The sequence below is a fragment of the Chiloscyllium plagiosum genome, chromosome 22 (assembly GCF_004010195.1).
Source record: "Chiloscyllium plagiosum isolate BGI_BamShark_2017 chromosome 22, ASM401019v2, whole genome shotgun sequence".
Lineage (NCBI taxonomy): Eukaryota > Metazoa > Chordata > Chondrichthyes > Orectolobiformes > Hemiscylliidae > Chiloscyllium > Chiloscyllium plagiosum.
In genome coordinates this window covers 9,195,346-9,201,266 of record NC_057731.1, presented here as the reverse complement: position 1 = coordinate 9,201,266, position 5,921 = coordinate 9,195,346, and positions in this window count along the sequence as shown.

Genomic DNA, 5,921 nt, shown 5'->3' with positions numbered 1-5,921 from the left:
GACTTGTCCGACCTGCCTATCTCCTTTTCCACCTATCCACTCCACCCTCTCCTCCCTGACCTATCACCTTCATCCCCTCCCCCACTCACCCATTGTACTCTATGCTACTTTCTCCCCACCCCCACCCTCCTCTAGCTTATCTCTCCACGCTTCAGGCTCACTGCCTTTATTCCTGATGAAGGGCTTTTGCCCGAAACGTCGATTTCAAAGCTCCTTGGATGCTGCCTGAACTGCTGTGCTCTTCCAGCACCACTAATCCAGAAACTGGTTATATTATAGAGGACAACATGGCTGGAATATCCCAATACTTTCAGCTGTACCAGAGGACAGATGTTAGCTCAGCAACAAATTTTGCTGTCAATGCATGATGCTGACATGCAAATACCAACAATGTGTACATGCCATTTTTCGTTGGTGTTGCTTAGACTTGCATTGAAGTATTCTGGGACACAAAACACTGGTTTTACTTCCCCAAGGCTGTCTCCTCCAAGGAATTAGTAATTATAGCTCACCGCTTAATACTATGTTAGTTAAAACAATTACAGGTATCATGCATGCTATTAAGTTGTTGTCAGTTAAGCATGTTGTTCCTTGATAAAGGCCATCAGGTCTGCAATACTGTGTCCCTTTGACTTCTTTATAGACTTACACAATTAGGCAAAATGCAAGTAAAACTTGGGTTAAAGAATAAGAATAAGGGATTGGAAATGGAGTAACATAACAGATAGGATGCAGACTTCATATTGTCAGACTCATAAACTTCTATCCCAATGATGACAATTAAATCCACCAACTTTATTTGTGATGAATATTGGTAATTCTGAACCATGCAATTGGATTGGGTAGTTTTTAGATATGTATACATCCACTTGGAAACCATTGATTTATTATATAATTCCTCAGGGTGTGAGAGCCAACTTTTCTTGACTTTTTTAAACAGAAAGTTTTGTAATTGGAATTATGTACTTGTGAATTTACATTTCTACAGAGAGCAATCATGTGGCAACTCATTATTCTTAAATCACTCACTTTGAGCATCTGTAATTTATAGCAGTCAGCAGCCGTGGATCTATAAACCAAAAAAATGCTTACTTCCAATGTTCAAAACATTGGCCCACATTTTCACAGTACAGAATAATTAAGGCAAAACCATTAATCAGAAATGAAAATTGTCATAGATGTAATAGTCATAAACAAGCGAATGGTAGAGGATGGGAAAAAGACAAAAGGAACATCTATGATAATGTAGAAGACAGGAGTGATTAAATGAGAATCAAAGGCTAATATGGAACTGGAACAATTAACGCAGGTGAGATATGTATAGCAGAATGATGAACAAGTACTCTTCCAAGAGGGGTGTTATGGAAGAAATTAGAAAGAAAAACACAAAATTAATCAGGATAGATGAACAGGATGGGGAGAGATTGCAGTCTGAAATTTGTCACAATAGTGATAAAATATGGGCAATGCAAGTGTTGCATCTCTTGTGCTTGCAAAAGGAGATGCTGTGGGAAAGACGGAAGATTTGAGCATAATTGCAAAGTAAAGAAGCGTTTCATGAAGAGGATTGGACACTCTGGTATGCTGAATAGAAGGGGAAAAGAACATGTGCTTGATTCTGGCATCATGTTCTTGGCTTTAGAAATGGCAGAGGACAATCCATCTAATATGGAGGCTGTTGGGATGTGAGGTGAGGACAATGGAACTATATCATGGGCTTGAAAGGAGGGAAGCACTAACAGCAGAAGCTTGTGAAATAGAATGGGCATGGTCAAGGGCCCTGTCAATCACAGTGGTGAAGCGTATCTTCAGTTTTGAAAACATAAGAACACGTGATATGGCAGATTGAATTGTTAGAGTAGATGCAATAGAGTCGAAGGAACTGGAATCCTGGAATGGAGTTCTTACGAGAAGCGAGGTGTAAGAAAGGACAGTCAAAGTATCTGTGGACTGAATTAGCTTTTAGAGAATAAACATTGGTGGCCTATACAAATTTAGTATCCAGTCTGGCAAAAAAACATTGGTATCACAAGAATGCTTTTCTCCAAGATGTCTAACTCAACATTCTTTTTGGCAAATCTCTGAAACTAAACCTTCCTGACAATGTGATTTTGCTATGATTTCCTGGTGTGATTATTTAATCTCCTTTTTAATTCCATTATATAGCAATGTTTCTTCTGTATAAGGCTATGCTGGTGGGATTTTCTATGCTTATGAAGTCAAAGTGTAGGTTCCCTCCTTCGGTGAGCAAAATAAATTATTCCAACCTTTTTTATAGCTTCTCAAGTTGAGTTTCACCAATCATGGTGAGACCAACTGGAGAAGCCATTAAAACTAAATTTTATGGACTTATGGACTTTAAGGACTTATGCCCAAAACGTCAATTCTACTGCTCCTTGGATGCTGCCTGACCTGCCGTGCTTTTCCACTTTCGACTCTCATCAATCATGGCCTCAATAAACAATTCCACTTACATTATGTGAATTCTTCTGTCTACGGCTTTAAGAAATGATTTTCATTCTTTTAATGGCTTTACTGCTCTTTTGACTTTACAAAATAATTCTTGTTCCTCTAACAATTTTCCCTAAATGATTCTGGCCATCTGCAGCAAGACTAATAATCTCACTACTTCATGGCTTTATTTTGCATCTTTGCTGCAGTTTAAGTAATGGATCTCCTTCCTTTTTGCAGTTTCGCTGTTCATCTTTCTTTTTCCATCAGACTTTGCCTGCTTAACCTTCTAAAATGCCCCTTTATCATTTTAATTCAGATTTCTTGATATTCAGGGTCAATGTTCTCATTTTTAATTATTCCTGTGGTCCTTTGTTTTCCCATAGTGTAGCTATGCCTTGTGGTGCCTGTTCACTAGAACAGTGATACTCGATTTGACTCATCTGCTTTATCCTTGACTACAATGTTTTCACCTTTGACAACCAGTTCTTCATCCAGACACATGAAACAGCCATGGGGACAAAATTTGCACCCGAATATGCCTATGTTTTAATGCACAGACTTGAACAAGATTTCTTTGCTTCACAGGACCTCCAATCAACACTACACACCAGATATACTGATGACATTTTCTTTCTCTGGACCCATGACAATGAGTCACTGAAAAAACTACACAGCGATATCAATGGGTTTCATCCCACCATCAGTCTTACCATGGGCTACTTTTTAGTATCTGTCTCATTCTTGGACCCAGGCATCTCCATCAAGGACTGGCACCTGATTACCTCACTCTACCACAAAACCACGGATAACCTCACAATGCTGCGTTGTCCACCCTAAACTTATTAAAACAACCATCCCCTATGGACAAGCCCTACGCATACACAGAATCTGTTCAGATGAGGAGGAACATGACGGACACTTGAAGATGCTCAAGGATGCCCTCATAAGAACAGGGTACAGTTCCAACGTGCCTCAGCAAGAAACCTTAATACCTCCTCAGGACACAGACACGGGTTGCAACCGATAGATACCCTTCAATTTCCAGTACTTCCCGGGAGCCGAGAAACTACGCCATGCTCTTCAAAGTCCGCAACACACTATTGATGAGGATGAGCACCTTACCAAGACCTTCCCTATGTCTCCACTTCTAACCTTTAAACAACCTCCAAACCTTAAACAGACTATTGTTTGCAGCAAACTGCCCAGCCTTCAGGCCAACATCGATCACAACACCATACAGCCCTGTCATGGCAACCACTGCATGACGTGTCAGAGTGTCGACATGGATACCACCATTACACGTGGGGAACACCACCCACCATGTACGTGGCAGGCACTCATGTGACTTGGCCAACATTGACTATCTCATATGCTGTAGGCAAGGATGCCCTGAGACATGGTACATTGGCGAGACCAAGCAGACGCTACAACAAGGGATGAATGGACACTGCACAACGATCAACAGACAGGGATGCTCCCTTCCAATCAGGGATCACTTTAGTGGTGAGGAACATTCGGCCATGAGTCTCCGGGTGAACATCCTTCAAGGCTGACTTTGGGATACGCAACAATGCAGAGTGGCCGAGCAGAGGATGATAGCCAAGTTTGGTACCCATGGGGTTGGCCTCAATTAGGACCTTGGGTTCATTTCACACTCCAAGTGACCCCATTACACTAACAGACACACACACACACACTTATACTCATGAGACTCACACACACACATTTTACCAAGTTTTTACAAACACACACACACTCTCTCGCATGCACTCACACTCACACGTTCTCTCTTTCTTATGCACATACATACACATATAGTTTATGGGGTGAATTTGTATTAGTTACATTCTATTTTGCTAAAAAAAATAACACAATCTGTCAGCTGTCAGCAGTCAGCGCAGGCAGTTTTGTAAATTCAATTTTGGAAACAAAATCAGTCTGCCTCAAGATTGGGATACAGAGTCTGACCTTACACCTTTCATGCATTGTCTGAGCTGAAATGTCACCTTTTGTTATAAAACATTGTTATCTCAAGAAAGTGACTTAAAAGAAGTTCTGGGATTTGCATATTAATGAGCCAAAACCTGCAACTAATTCTAAAAAATGAAAGACTTAGCAATCCAGGTTTGTTCAATTTATCATTTTAGGTGCATGACCCTATATATTCTGTGTCTTATGATCCACAACCACCTGATGAAGGAACAGCACTCTGAAAGCTAGTGCTTCTAAATAAACCTGTTGGACTATAACCTGGTGTTGTGTGATTTTTAACTTTGTCTAGCCCAGTCCAACACCGGCTCCTCCACATCATTGATTTGAGCTAAATGATCTTACTTACTTTGTTGTTTTCCCTGCCTATAAACTGTGTCATGTCATTTCAAAGTTTTCTTCCCTTGCCACCAAAGATTTCGATTTGATATCCATTTGCTCTTTGGCCGACCCTCACCTTGGGACCGTTCCTACAAATCATCAAGAGCCAAAACCATCTGTAAATCCTAGTGTGACTCATGTATTTTAGCTCACTCTCACTGCTGCATTTTTCATACCAGGTCAAAAAAGACTTAACTATCAACTGTAGAATCTGATTTGCAAAACCTTTCCAATAATTTCTCTTCTGTAGATTTTCAAACATTCAGCTCTTTATGCACGAAGGGCTCTCCCTGAAGAACCATCAGATCTTTATGGCTTCCAACATGTTTTAAGAGTCTGCAGCACTTGCTACTATGTTGTGCAATGATTCTTCACTGCAGCTCCTCATGGTGTAAGGTCTATCTGGTAGCTTTTCCATCACCATCCCCTTCCCTGTTTGGGATCTATAGGACCTGGTCGGTTTAGTGTAGTAGATAACAATCATCAGTCCCTCTTCAATACCTACACAGGCACTGTGCCTCAACTCTTCCACTGTTACATTGATGACTGCATTGGTGCAGAATCTTACACCAAGGCTGAACTGGAGCAGTTCATCAACTCCACCCTCAAATTCACTTGGTATATCTCAGACACCTCTGTCCCCTTTCTTGACCTCTCCATTTCCATCTCCAGTGAGAGTCTCCAGACGGACATTTACTATAAACCGACAGACTCTCACAAGTTCCTGCACAACACCTCCTTCCACCCAGTATCCTGCAAGGACTCGATCCCATTCTCCCAATTCCTCTGCTTCAGGCGATGAGACATTCCACTCCCAAGCATCCCAGATATCCACCTATTTCGAACAGCGTGCTTCCCCCACATCCGACCCCCTTCCCACCCCCCCTACTCTTCAATTGAGGACATCTTTCCCTCCCCATCCCTCCCTGCCTTCTGCAAGGACCAGTCCTTCACCAATCCTTGATTTGTGACACAAACCTCCAGGTACCTTTCCCTGTAACCGGAAAAGATACAAAACCTGCCGGTACACCCAACAAATCCCCCCCCCACCAAACCACCGCCCTCCACCCCCCTCCCCCCTCCCCCACTCATCTTCA